The 14466-nt window shown below is 44.7% G+C and overlaps 1 pseudogene across 1 annotated transcript in view; it reads left to right on the top strand.

Annotated features, from left to right (window-relative positions):
- LOC146812215 (baculoviral IAP repeat-containing protein 7-B-like) overlaps positions 1 to 7815 on the top strand; it is a 71247-nt pseudogene extending 63432 nt beyond the window's left edge. The window contains exons 4-5 of the transcript XR_014965883.1: positions 3929 to 4010; positions 7670 to 7815. The product of XR_014965883.1 is annotated as a baculoviral IAP repeat-containing protein 7-B-like (transcript). The remainder of the gene's footprint in view (positions 1 to 3928; positions 4011 to 7669) is intronic.
- The last annotated feature ends 6651 nt before the right edge of the window (positions 7816 to 14466 follow it).

Raw genomic sequence — 14466 nt, forward strand, 5'->3', positions numbered from 1 at the left:
GTTTTGTCACCGTTTAGTTTTTTAGGAGATGCCTTTGCATCCACTCAGCTATACGTGACAGTCCAATTTTCAGAGCCGATATATCGTTGCTCTCGCTGCTGGAAAGGGAGAAAACAATTTGGGTGTCATCGGCGTATGAAAAAATAGTCAGCCCCGCGTCCTCCGCAATGGAGGCCAGGGGTCTCACATGTGATGTTATTGTGTTTTGCGCTTATAATTAATATGCATTAATGGCTTTTGATGTCGCAAATGGCTAGATAAATACATACACATAAGGGTATTAGCAGGGAATAACACTGTATAATCATTTCTGTGCAGTAATTCTGTTTTATGTTCTATTTTCACTTAAGTTGACTAATGTGGCCTACCAGAAAATGACTACCACCCGCAGCCTGCATTTGAGTTGATGGAAACTTTTGCAAGGAAGCTTCGCGCTGCCTGTGACCTTGCCCACTCGACAAAACTGAAAAGCCATGATCATGATGACAAATCCAGGACGGATGCCAAAAGCCCCTGAACATGAAGTTTGTTGCAAATGCGAAAACTCAACTTATGAACTGATGATCCCAAGACTGGGATACAAATTATCTAAAAGAGACATCCGTAGAAGTATCGAATTAGACATGGACATCTAATTTTTCTATTCATTATTTGGGACAATCTAAGTGTGAGAAAATCTTGCACAGTATCGCAAATGTACCAAGATGACATTATTTCCGCCATTCATCCGTTCTGAACAATAAATTGTAACATTACAGAATGTAAATTTTAGTATAAATATTAGTAGACTAGAGAGGTCTAGCGCCACTTCTTCCCGAACTGATGATCCGAGTTCCCTATGCTGACGGAGAGGACGGTGACTCTACATGACGGCAAGAAACTCTGTTTCTTCTACTGAGGACCGGTTCTGACTTAGGATCTGACATTTAGACAGAATAGGTAAATATGAGAGAAATTAATTTGCATTTAATTGGCTTTTCCTACAATTTTAGATAAACGAATATTCTGTTTGAATCTCTGTGTCGGGTGGTTATTTTCTTGTCATGTTTATTGAATTTATTTGCATATTATTTGAAATGTTTTCGCCAGATTTATAAGCAACTAGTTGGTCGCATTGACCTCTAGGTATATGCAGATTGGTTAGGTATATATCAGAAAGTGTTTCCCCTTATACATGGCACGGATAAGAGTGGTAGGATGAATGTTGGTGTAATGGGCCCCACCAGCGAGTGATGTGTGTGTGCGTGTGTGACTGTGAGATCACTCCGTCCGTGGAAGTAGAGGGGATTCGGAAGCTCCGATCTGCACCAATACCAGAGTAGGGCTCCTCTCATGTATTCCACCCCTGTAAGCAACTAGAGTTGTAACATTCCTAAATACTTGGCCTGGCTCCAATTCAGCAGCATACACATGATCTCTAATATCAAATAAAATCTGAGGAGCTACGGTCCCAATATGCTGTTGCCAAAGACTGATCAATGTAGCAGACATATGCCTGAGGGCTGTCTAAAAGGTTCAAAATCTCTCATGCCTTCCCCAACATCCTCCACACTATAAATCGAATTATGGGCCCATCATGCAGCCTGTTTAGCTATTACTTGTTTCTCTTCATCCCCCACCCCAGATTGCACTAACGGGCCTATTCGCTTCTTGAATTTCATCCAATCTCTATCATCAAATCCGCGTACTGGCGTCTCAACATTCAAAGGTGTCGGGGGATGAAAAACCATGGAAAGAGAAACAACAGAAGTGACCGGTACAATCATTGATGGTGCTTGCATCGGAGGAGAGAGAACAGAGGATACATGAGTTGAAACAGTAGATGTGCTGAGGGTCACAGTTGCCAAAGACGGCGAGGGTAGATAAGGAGCGGGAGGTGCTGTAGCCACAGCCGTCAAAACAGCCGTGGATACAGGAACAGCCAGAGCATACGTAACAGGCTTCTGTGACTGTAACGAAACAGTAGGATATGTCCTGTGCGGGCATAAGGGGGCAGGGGTCGAGTGTCTAAGAATGCCTCCACAAAAGTATCATCTTCTTCTTTGGTCAAATAAGACTTATCAATATGCAACTGAAATCTCCTACCCTCACATTAAATTCCAAACTCTTGTTTTTCCCTGTCATATGCCACAGCTTTCTGTGTCAATGTTTGCATTTTCCCTTTCCATGCATCTCTCTCCATTTTCAACCGTCTGTCTAGCCTCCTTCTGCCGAGTTCTGAGGAAATCAAACATGGACTGTCTACTTCTTTTATTAAATAATTGCAGCTGTAAAAACCCAATTATTTGTTAATCAAAAGTGCCCGGCAACGGCCACTGCAACTCCTCATTGTCCCTCGTATATTTGTGCCATAATGTACTAAACATAATAGGGCCAAGACCATGTTTCACATAAATATCAAAATGAGGGCGGCCTTCAGGTGGTGCCGGCTGAGCTTCTTCCAATTGAGTATCTGCAGAACGACGACAACACAAACACAGAATTTTACTAAGATTAGGCATTTTAAAAGGAAAACAAGTTTGTTATTTTTACCAAGCAAAGTAGTTACAAAAACTTTTATTAAAAAAATGGTCCTCAGACCGCACCAAACATAAACCACAATGGTGCCATATCCACAAAGAACCAAAACAAACTCACCTGATACGAATAGCACAAACGGACCAATTCTCCACTGCCGACTCTTCAGACCAAACGGTCAGATCCAAGCGTTTCGCTGTTCAGGACTCTAGTCGGGATGACCACTGGGATATGCACCATCCGGCAGGACAGAAGGGGCAGCTGCAAGCAAATAATACTATTCGTGCAGGGATCCCTGAGCAGTCAGTCTGACCCGACTATGTCCTCTGCCTCCCCTCCCCTCTATCTGCGGAAAGGGGATTGATCACTCACCAGAAGGAGTCCCGGTTTGGGCTACAATTGAAGGAAGTGGCCCGATTAGGGTCACCCGGGTCACTAATGACATCCTCTCAACCTTCCATACTGAATGAAGAGTCGGTCAGACAGTAGAGAATACAAAGCAATAACTGTTTATTCATATACACCCAGAGCGGAGTCCAGTCTGCCCAGTCGCTAAGAGTGCTGAAGAGAAACTGAAATCGACAAGCAAAAAGATGCATTATGTACATCTTGCAACTGGGCTAAAACACGCCCACAGTGGAATTTTCCAAGCAGATGCAGCTAGCTGGACAGTGAAATACAAAAAAAAATAAGATTCGATTCTTGTATCTCCCACCACCTAGTACAACCCAAGGTCGTTTCACCCTGTACCCGCCATCAACTGGGAGAAGGCCTCTATCTAGTGAGAAAGGCATGCAGTAATATGAACAGTCTATTCATTATTGAAGCAAAACCTAAAATTGCAGAAACTAAACATAACAGCGGCCTTTTCTCACAAAAAGCAAAGGATTAGTTTTGTTTGTGGTTCAAAATGGCGACTGAACAGAAAATGGTGCAGTGAATGCTAACTTTACTTAGGCAATGCTCAAACATGAATACTTCCATTCTAAAAGTGGGTCGTTTTTACATCCAACGCCAAAGTGAAGATGAGCAGGACTAAATGCAGAGCATGGATGAGGTTTATTGCTGGAGAGCTTGTGGGATGGTTTAGAAATGCTGCAGGTGAGGAGAATCTGAACTTAATGGGGTCAAAAAATTCGAGGCTAGAAGGGTGATAGACTCTCTGGTCTGCTCGACACCAGTCGTTGATTCTTGTAGAACCTCAGGCTTCCATGAAAATTATCCTGGTGTTCATTGTAACTCTGCTCCCACCAAAACACTAGTCGACCATTAATCCCCTTTCAAACCTTAAGTGGTGAATTGCTACACTGATCAACCACTAGTTGTCCATGCCATTGGGACCTATCCCATCAATGGTGCAGCTTCACTGTATGTGGATCCTTTTCTCACCCTTTTTCTGTCCACTCCCCAGGTGTGCATTCCTGGAGCAACAAAAGGGACCTGATTTCATCCGTGCTGTCCAGGAGCAGTACTGTGAAGGTCCACAGTCTCCGGTAAGTTGCATACTGTATGGGGCTCAACAATGACTGGCTCATCCATCATTCCATCTACTCATACATCCTTGTATTTACCCTTTCACTCACCATCTATTTTGTGTTCCATCCTGTCATCCAGATATCCATCCGCCTTGCCTTTCACTCATCCATCTTTACATCCATCCCTTCACTCGCCCATATTTCCACCCTTTTCCTCTTCCACCCTTTTCCTCTACCACCCTTTTCCTCTACCACCCTTTTCCTCTACCACCCTTTTCCTCTACCACCCTTTCCCTCTACCACCCTTTCCCTCTACCACCCTTTCCCTCTACCACCCTTTCCCTCTACCACCCTTTCCCTCTACCACCCTTTCCCTCTTCCACCCTTTCCCTCTTCCACCCCTTCCCTCTCCCACCCTAGTTCATAATGAGCCTTTGTCTACCAAGCTGCAGACAGATGAGGCCCATCAAGAATCCCACTCCCTGGGGTGGGGTGATGCTTCTGATACAGTGGCCTTACTGCATACTTAAACTCTTAGTCTAATTGTCCGCAGCTGGTTCCTTCCTTTTCTTGGGCCTCTACAGTCGATATTGGAGCACTGCGTGTGCTCCGCTCCACAATGTTTTTAAAGTGAAATTGAATACAGTACTAACCATGCGTTGATGCCTGGAGAGCTGCCCCCCTGAACCCGTCCTACAGCCTTCCCCTCTGTGATAATATTGTTGCCACCCACTCCCTCCTTGTCCTCAATGGCCTGTCCCACCCCTAGCCATTGAAGTGCATGGAGTTTTGCAACTCCTTCGAGGGCCACTGTTCAAAGGCAACAAAATCCATGGAATTCTAATCCAGTACTCCCTCATGTGATTTGACTGCTGTAGCTTGTGCCTGAAGATTGACTAAAACCTCACATGCCTGGTGCTTGTGTAGTAGGACATCTTCAAAGTTTAGTAGATTCCTGACCCTTCCTCAAAGCAGTAATTTCTTTTCAACTTCTGTTTCATTGTTCCTGTTCTTGCCTCTTCCCAGAGGGTGGCAGGGCAACGCCCCTTATGCCCATGAACATCAGTCTTCCCTGAAGCAAACTCTTCTGGTAATTCAAATTTCTGAAGCATCCTTGGCTTTGCAAGGACTACATACTTTTTATTTTTCCTGAACTCTAGGAAAGGCCTGAGCACTCAAGCCATGGTAACTAACTATTGATAGATCTCAGAGAATGTTATTGAGCACCATAGGTTTCACCTAAATTGTGCCAGTTTACCTTAAGTAGTTAGTCCTCATTCGTTGACCACGCCCTCCTCCCCATCCAAAACGCAGGCTCCTATTCCCTTTATAGGTGCCATCTGCAGTGGCGGCAGGTAATTTTTGGAGGGAAGGGGAGGGAGGGATGCGCACACGCACACATACACAACACTCACAGCCAGGCATTCGCACACACAAACACGTCCATTCACAACGCATTTAACCAAACATTCATTCATTCATACATACACCCCGCACCAAACATTAATTTAAAATAAAACAAAACACACTTATCTGCAGACAGCTCTGCCTCGGAGGTTCCAGGAGGCTTGGAACCTAAGGTCAGCCAATGAGGGAAGGCCGCACTCCCAACGTCATCACAGAGTGTGATGGGGTCAGTGAGAGTGCTGACCCCACCCACTCTGTGATGAAGTGTCACTGACACTCAACTCTTGGTGCTTCAGGGCTTAAAACTGTGATAACGTGATGGAGGAGCGTGTTACTATACATTTTAAGGAGGCCCACATATCAAATCCTCTAATTTAATTAAAGCGCTATTAATTTCGCAAGTTGGCAGTTCTTAACTGTTCCTTTCATCTGTATACCCCTCTAGTATATGGGGAAGTTCCTCATATCTTGACCTGCCGGGGATTGATGAGACAGTAGTATATCCAAAATAGGGTGAGTCTTGTGCTCTTTCTGCAGTTTTTTGGTTTTTAATACACTAATATGGTCACCACACACATGAGAAATAATGCGACCACAATAATATTTGGAACCTGTTGTATATATGCTTGTAACACCTCACCACTGTGTGCTGTGATTTAGGCACACAGGGATTAGGATAGTAGTGTTTGATACTCATAATATTGGTTTCATATTATGCATTAATATATGATTTCTCTCCATAATAGGTAGAACCAGTACTATAAGTCATGGTGGCATACATTTCAAGCATTTGTTCATGATTGTCTTTCGGTCCACCTTAGTGTAGATAGATTTTTAACTTTTGGTCCTGACGAATCTCTTATTGACTTGTAGAATAAGCGAGAAACATGTTGACCAACCACATGGAAGAGCGCCACACCTGAGACATTAACTTAGCATTGCGCCTTTCCTTTTTATTTTAATCAGAGTAGCAGACCCCACAATTAAATTATTTTTGCTGGTACTCCCAACCCTTTTTTAATTCACATAAACATCACACAACACTTCTTCATCTACACTCACTAAGCCACTCACCCCCACGGCACCAAACAGCTATTTGGAAAAAGATCTCTGCCAAAGTGCCCCTCATTGGGAGCCTGTCAGGCATTGCAGCGCCGGCCAGACAAGGAGTTGTCCAATGATGAAGCATGAGAGCCAACTGGGTGTGTGAGGACATTATATTCCAAAGAAATGGATTCCAATCTCTTTGACTCTATAGCCTACTGTTGTTTGTATATTGCTACACTCTAGTTTATTCAGGAACAGCACAACTCTAATTTTCATATTAAAACTGAAGCGCCCAGATGTGAGGCAATCTGTGACGCTACCCCTCGTCACTGAGGGGAGGGCCTCTGGGACCTCTGCTAAGCTGAGGACCTCAAGCCCACAGAAGCTGTGACTTCCTCAGCCCAGGAAATTTCAGCTCAGGCAGCCAGGAGCCTACGCATTTTGCGCATGCCTGGCTCCCGGCTGTTTGAACTAATAGTGAACAATGTCTGTCAGGCTGACCCTTGTGTTCCTTAGAGGCAAAAGGTGGAGGGCTGTGGCGCCTCAGCCCCAATGGACCGGCCGTGCCTGGCCATCTGATCTCCTCTGAACCACAGATGGTGACCGCAAAGGCAGTGGTTGGAGTGCTTTAGGAAAAGGTGAGGGTATGCTAATTCCATTAATTGGTGTCCATGACTGTGCACAGAGTCCACAGAGCTAGTAGAAAATACACGTGCAGGTGTCAAAGCTAGCACTTTAGGTACATGGCGAAAATGGCTTTTTCCTAAATTGCTCCCGTCGAGGCAATCACGCATATGGTGGTCTGATGGGTAGAAAAGTGCTTAGAAATTCTGCTGGAGGTGGAAACAGTGGTAGGTGGACACAGTGGTGGGTGGACTCAAATCCAGTGGGTTTTAACTCTCCCACTGACTACCTTATATGGGTGGATCATTAGCCTCTGTGACAACACCTCCATTTACTACCCCCATGCCGAAATAGGCTCCAACGTTGCAGGGAGTCTAGTATTGGTTGCCGTCAAGGCTTTAAATTGAGAATGAGGGACCACAACAGTTTTAATTGAGCTAAATAGTGGCATTAATCTCACTATTCTGGGTAATCCAGTGGACCACGGGATCTTTACAGACTGGCTGTTATGAAAGCACTATATTTGTGTTGGTGGTTGGGAAGAGCAGCAAAAGAAACATTCTTTCAATCTAGTGACTTGCCAATTTTTATTCCTCCAGCCTATCTATCACCAATTGGATATTCCAGTAAGATTTCACTACAGGCATCTATGCCTCCTTGCAGTGATCTGGATCAAAATATTAAAATTACAAAAGTGAATGAGCTACCTTTTTGTTTGGATCCTTTCAAGGGCTCGGCTCTTCACCTGCCCGCCCTCCTGCTTGTGCTGCTTCATCTCAATCTCTTGTCAGTCGATCGTGGGTGGACTATCATCTGACCTCGCCGCTGATGCAGGCTGTCATCGCGGGCCACTTCGAGCAGACCACACAACTGATGCTCCAAAGTACATTAATGGAGGATGTGAAACCCTGGGATTCCTTCCTGTCTCCTATCTACCTTCCCAGTGACTGAGATATCCTGGACTTTGACAAGGACGATGTAACTAGTGAAGGTAAAATTGTCCTCCTCTGAATCTCCTGCATGAGATCACATCTTGCTTTCCACCTTCAAAGGTTTGCATGGGTTCAAAGAAGTGTTACTTTCTCAATACATATAATTTGCGTCATAATCTGCTTTGGTGCAACTGTTTTAAACAGTCTGTATTTATAGGTCGTTGATTAGGACTGGTGCAGTTGCACTGGCTAGCTATAGCTACAGTTCCTTAATTCAGGGTCACCTTTAAATGGCCCTTCGGCAAAACACATTCAAGAGCAAATGTGTATTTTCTGTGCTCTTGCATATCTGCAGTTCTTTCCGCTAGTTCCTTAAATTGTTCAGGGATAAAGATTCGGTATTTTATGTTATGCATCCTACATGGTCGACTGGTGGGTTTGGTGTGGTAGGCCAAGGTATGATCAGTCTTAACGATGTTTGACAATAGGCTTCACAATAAATCGATACATTTTTTAAAAAAATCCTCCTTGTACGAAGTTTGGGTTCTGGAAGGATTCAAACCTGTTCCATGTACTCAGCACCTCACTAAAGCATGTATTTTTTTCTCTTTATTCTTCTTTGCTGACAATAGGGTACAAAATCAAAAAGATCAGTTGTGTCTTGACCTTCGGGATGGGGCAGCACTGATCTACTTTACTATATTCTGATTACAGTTATTCTTTTAGCAAAGCCAGCATCTGAGCCTGCAGGTGAAGTATTTGTGAGGGGTCTGTTGGGTGTAGTGCATGGATTGAGAATGTGTGGAAACCAGACAGTGAATTTGAGGCTGTATTTAAAACCTGTCAGATTCAAGACCTCTTGTTTCTCTTTTCACCAGAGCTGGTCTATCGAAACCTCAGCACAGGAGGTAAAGTATTTGAGGGGTCTGTTTGTGAGGGGTTAGTTAGGTGACGTGCGTGGAGGGAGGATGTGTGATAACAGTGATTGTGAGGCTGGATTTAAAACCAGGCAGTTTCAAGGCCTCCTTATGTTTGTACTTTCACCACACCCGGTCTCTCAAAACCCCAGCGCAGTAGGGGCGTCTGCCAAATTGGAGGCTGCAGGTAAAAAAATTGTGAAGGGGAGGTTGTGGCAGCAAGATATTGCGTTTTAGGCTGCATTCATTCATCATGCAAGTCAGCAGAGCTTCCAGCTTTGGAACTGAGGACCCTGGGTTCGAGTCTCAGTGTCAGCTCAGCAGCCAGTTTTTCTTGTCAAATCACTTATTCTCCCCATACCTAACAAAAATGAATATGTCCTTGTGTAATGTAACTGGGTGCTCATGTATAGCACTACAATACCTTTAGGTCGAGTTCAAGCTATATAAAACAGCAAAAAAAAGTCAGCCTTGTTTTATACACCTCAAATTTCCTATCTGTTCGCTTGTCCCTTACCTTCATCAAATGTAATCCTACCCATGCTCCCGCTCCTGTTCCAAACCCTCTCCTGTCTTAAAGCTTTGTATACCAGACACCCCAACTTTGGGGTTTTTAATCTTCCCTTCAGTGTTTCTTATTACCAATGGCAGTAGAGTAGAACCTTTTTAGTATTGCATCTCTTAAGGTGGAGTGGCATTGTACAAATAAGTAAATCATCCCAAAATGGGGACGATGAGCTCAGTTTAAAAACTTTAAGGAAGTGAGTTCAAGTGGACACTGACTTCCAGCTTGGAGATGTCAGACCGAGTTGGAGCACAATATTTTAATACACTTATGGGTAGATTGCAGAATTCAATACATTTCATTATTTTGCAGAGTGGCTCCAATGATTATATTTTCTTTAAATTGTCAACCTAGTTCCCAGGTTCGGATCCCAGGCTGTAAGAGAAAAAATGGGTTTGGTCATGGGATCAGGTGTGGGGTACAATTCTTGATGGCGTTACATAGTTTTCTAAAAGCTTCGAAGTCTGGTTCATGAGCACCCGACTGCAGATGGAACCATAGTCTTCACTCTGTATTGCAGCATAAGTACGATTTGAGGCGTAACTGAAATGGACTATGGTCAACTGGGAACTTCCCTGGAGAGGTGGACTAGATGGAAGTAGCATAGTGAATTCAAGCCAATGTTCTTTTAACTTGCAAGAGTGATAATGCCCAGCCATTTTCATACCCCTTGAAATGCTGCATAGTAAATGGACCCTCTATGCTACATGGCACCACTGTACTGTCCATCTCGGCATCATGACCATGATGGCAGTGGTCTGCTCAATAATGAGGTTCCACCCTGCCAACTACTGATGTGTCTTTATTTTATTGATAAACCTGGTTCTTCTGATCACAGCCAGGTCCCTTAAATAGATTCTTATTTCCTTAATGTGAAGGCATTTCTCTTGCAGATTCTATGCACTGAACACATTTTTTTTGTATTCAATTCTTAATCTTTATTCTCGGTCATTTAGACCATCAAAGATGAAAATACAGAACATTGTTTGAGATTTAAAATTTACAATATTGTTAAGAAAAAGTTTTTAAATTGCACACAAGCTCAAAATTGCATGTTACAGGCATTATAATCCATACTAAAAATGAACCAATATCTTGAGACTTTATACAGTATCCCCCTCTTTTAGAACCCGCGATCGTATATGCCACATAGCCATTAAATACTTTGCTACAGCAAAAACGATCGGAGGTGACATGTCAGTTTTGAGAATTCTAAACGCGGGGAGATATTTCCTAAAGCCCATATTTTTAAGAATAGGCAGGAGCCAATACCTCCTCGCACGTTGATAAGCTTTACAAAAGAAGAGTACATGTAAGTCACTCTCGGAATGATAGGTGCATGCTGGGCACTGCTCTACTGCTGGTGGATTGGACCAAGAGCTAGTGAAGGCCCTCAATGGCAAGGAGCCATATCTCCAGTGAAGATATAGCTTTCTTGCCAGCGCAGGACTCATACCATCTAATACACTTTCCATTCGGTAGGAATCTTTGAATTGTAAGAATGTGTGGGTCAATGATCCCAACCGTTTATTACCTATGTCAATGGTCAACTTCTGCTGGTAATAAAGTTGTGAGAGTGCCTTCCTGGAGATCCTCCTACTTGCGGCCGCAGGGTCAGTCCATAATTCCGGAAGACCCAAACTTTCGCATGTGCTCCTTATGTATTTTAACCAAGGGATGTTACTGGTATTTGGTAGGGCCAGGAACTCTCGAAGCTCATTTCTGTAATCACCAAGGTCCTGGCTGCTCCATATTCGCCGCCAAAAAGCTAAAGGCTTCAAACCTAGCTCCTCAGCAATTGGCCTCAAGCCTAGATCCAATCTGAGTGGAAGCAATGGTGTGCTCGAGGGAAGGGCCACTAGCTGTTTAAGGAATTTGTTTTCTGTGGTTGATAGGTTTTTTACAGAAACATGGCCCCAAAGTTCCGCCCCATATACAACTGAGCCCCGTGCTTGGGATTTATAAATCTGTATCATAGGGCCCAGTGGGCGGTAAATGGATTTGCCCACCATTCTCAGGATGCCCCCCGTCTTCTGGGATAACTTCAAATTTGCCCTAGTCGTATGAGTTCCCCATGTCATTTTCTCATTCAGGGTTACCCCCAGATATTCAAATGTGGTAACCCTCTCCAGACGCGCCATGCCTAACAAGGGATTGGGGCGTGTGGAGGGAATGGGGTTCAAGATCATAAATTTTGTCTTTGAGGCGTTTATTTCAAGACCCCTCTCAGTACAAAACTCTAGGAACCCGTCGAGTATCCGCTGAATTCCCATGGGTGATTTAGAAAGCAGCAGGGTGTCATCCGCAAACATTATAGCGGGCACCCTGCTGCCATTCAATTTGGGGGCATCGATATCATCTAACCTGGACAAGTGGTCAATAACCCCGTTGACAAAGAGGCAAAACAGGGTGGGTGCAAGCACACAACCCTGCCTCACCCCCCTGTCAACGGGGAATTTTTCCGTTAGGCCTCCCAACCTCCTGTACCTGACCTGGGCAAAATTATCCTGATGTAGTTTGATCAGAATGGCCAGTATGTCTGGCGGGACTCACATGTCTCCCAGGACGCTCCAGAGTTTGGATCTAGGCACCAGGTCAAAGGCAGCCCGTAAATCCACGAATATCGTGTACAGGCAACCCCCCTCAACAAGTGCCGTCCTCCAGTAAATAAGACTTAGCCGAAAAATGTGGTCCGTGGTGGATACCCCCTTTCTGAAACCAGCCTGAAACTGACTCATAGTGGCAGTTTCCTCTATCCAATTTTCCAATCGATCTAGGATAAGCCTTCCAAAGAGTTTCTGCGAAACATCTATCAAGCTGATGGGCCTGTAGTTGGATGGGAGCAGAGGCGAACCCTTCTTAAAGATCGGGACCACCTCTGCGCCCAGCCAAGTATGGGGTACCTGCATAACCTTTAAAATCGCATTAAATAAGACCACAAAATAAGGGGCCCATATATCTGGCTCCTGTTTAAAAAGATCGCCAGGGAGACCATCCAGTCCGGGTGCCTTTCCGGTTGACAAGCCTGTTATGGCAAGCCGAACTTCCTTTATTGTGAATGGATCCCCTGTCATGCAATTATCAGCTAACAGAATGGGGCTGCTTCCCCCACATCCTGGGGCCTCTGTATACAGGGATTGAAAATGCTCCTGCCAGGACTTTGATGAAATATTTGGCTCTATTGCCGTAGCTAATTCTCCAGAACCTGAACTAACAGTTCGCCAGAACTTCCTTGAATCCGTAGAGGCCAAGGATCTTGCAAGTTCTTCCCACTTATTCTGGTCCCATTCCATTTTAGCATTGGCAATGAGCCTCTTGTAATCTCGTCTCCTGGTTTGAATCTCCAACCTATCTTTACGATTCTTGATACTCAGCAGGAGATCCCTCCTTGCACTACGGCACGCCGCATTATACCAAGTGCACTGGCTCCTTCCACCCCCCCTCCTCGGACCATTATTAAATAAATCTGCGGATAAAAACGTTACAAGTTCTTCATGGTGCAGCCATATCTGTTCATTATTGGCCACAGAACTTGGTTTTTCGCTTAAAAACGCCATCTTCTCCAAAGTAGGGATAAAATTATTATAAAACCGGGGAAGCTTATCTATACTGGCTGCTAATTTTTCCCACTTAATTCTTTGTCTGTTACTCTCAAGAACTAGGTCAGAATTTGGCTTGGGGAGTTCTCCTTCCCCGCCGGGTCGGGTAGGAAGGAGAAAGTCCAATTCCAAAGCATTATGGTCGCTGTCTTGTCTATCCATGACCCTAAAGTCTGCGACATATGACCAAGAGGAAAGCTGTACTAAAATATAATCTAGTCTTGATTCCCTGCCTTTTCGGTTGAATGTAGGTTTGCTCGGGATGTCGGATTTAGCTCGCCCATTACAGGCCCTAAGCCCATGTCTCATTGTTAAGGCAGTAATCTGTACTGCCAATGGGCTCCAAGCCTTTGGTGGGATAGATACTATTGATGGTACTCGCCATCTTACCTCTTCCTCTAAACAGGCCCCATCTAAAAGACCTGGTAAGGGTTCATAATGGGAGTTCAGGTCCCCACCTACTATAGAAGGGAATCCCTGGGGGAGCTCCGCCTCTCATGTTCCTCTCTTTCCCATGTTTCCTGAAACATACATAGATCCTTGGAATCAGTATATTCAGTCCAATCCTGGGAATCAAACTTGTTTCCCAGGCCCGCCACGTTCCAAGATAGTATTTTTAATGAATGGGACCTGGTACTACAAATGGTAGTGTGAGTACAAGCGTCCCCTTTATCTCTGATCGTTGCCTCTGTTTGTTAATGGGGTGCTCATATCTCCCTCCACAACATGGCATGCCGCGGCAGCCGGGTTGTTCAGAGCCACATGGTGTTCGGGGGGATTAAGCAGCTTTGTTCCTAGGTTAACTTCCTCCACAATCTCCCCTGCTGCAGAATTAGATTTCCCACTTGCGTGTATTGGCAGTCAATCCACCATATCTAAATGGCTATATCTATTCTGGAACGGGAGATGAAAGTAGTGGGGGGGGTCTCCGGGAGTATTGGTTTTGCATTTCTGCGCCACGGTTACTACCTCTACCGTGGCAGGTTTCCCATCCCTCGTCTATCATACTGGGTGTGTAGTGGACAAGTTCCTGCCTGCGAGGGTCGGGTGGTGCTCTCCATCCTCTTGGCAACTCCTCACCCAATCTCTCTTGGTGTGAATGGTATGTATTAATTTCGGGGTTCCCTAGATATTGTCTTCTGGGATAATAGGTGGCTCCCCTTTTCTTGTGATCTCCCCACCTGATCGGTCTTTGTATCTGTGCCCCCCATGTCTCATCCTCTCTATCATATGCCAGGGGAGGATAGAAGAAGGAGAGGGGTAAAGATTGAATGGTGGTCCCCTCTGCGTCATTGGGCCACCCACATATATGCAGGACGGCCCTTTGGTCTTTGAAATTAACAATGACGCAGTCGCCCTTTATGGATCTAGTAGAGTTACCCA

Source organism: Triturus cristatus, chromosome 7, assembly GCF_964204655.1.
Source record: "Triturus cristatus chromosome 7, aTriCri1.1, whole genome shotgun sequence".
NCBI lineage: Eukaryota > Metazoa > Chordata > Amphibia > Caudata > Salamandridae > Triturus > Triturus cristatus.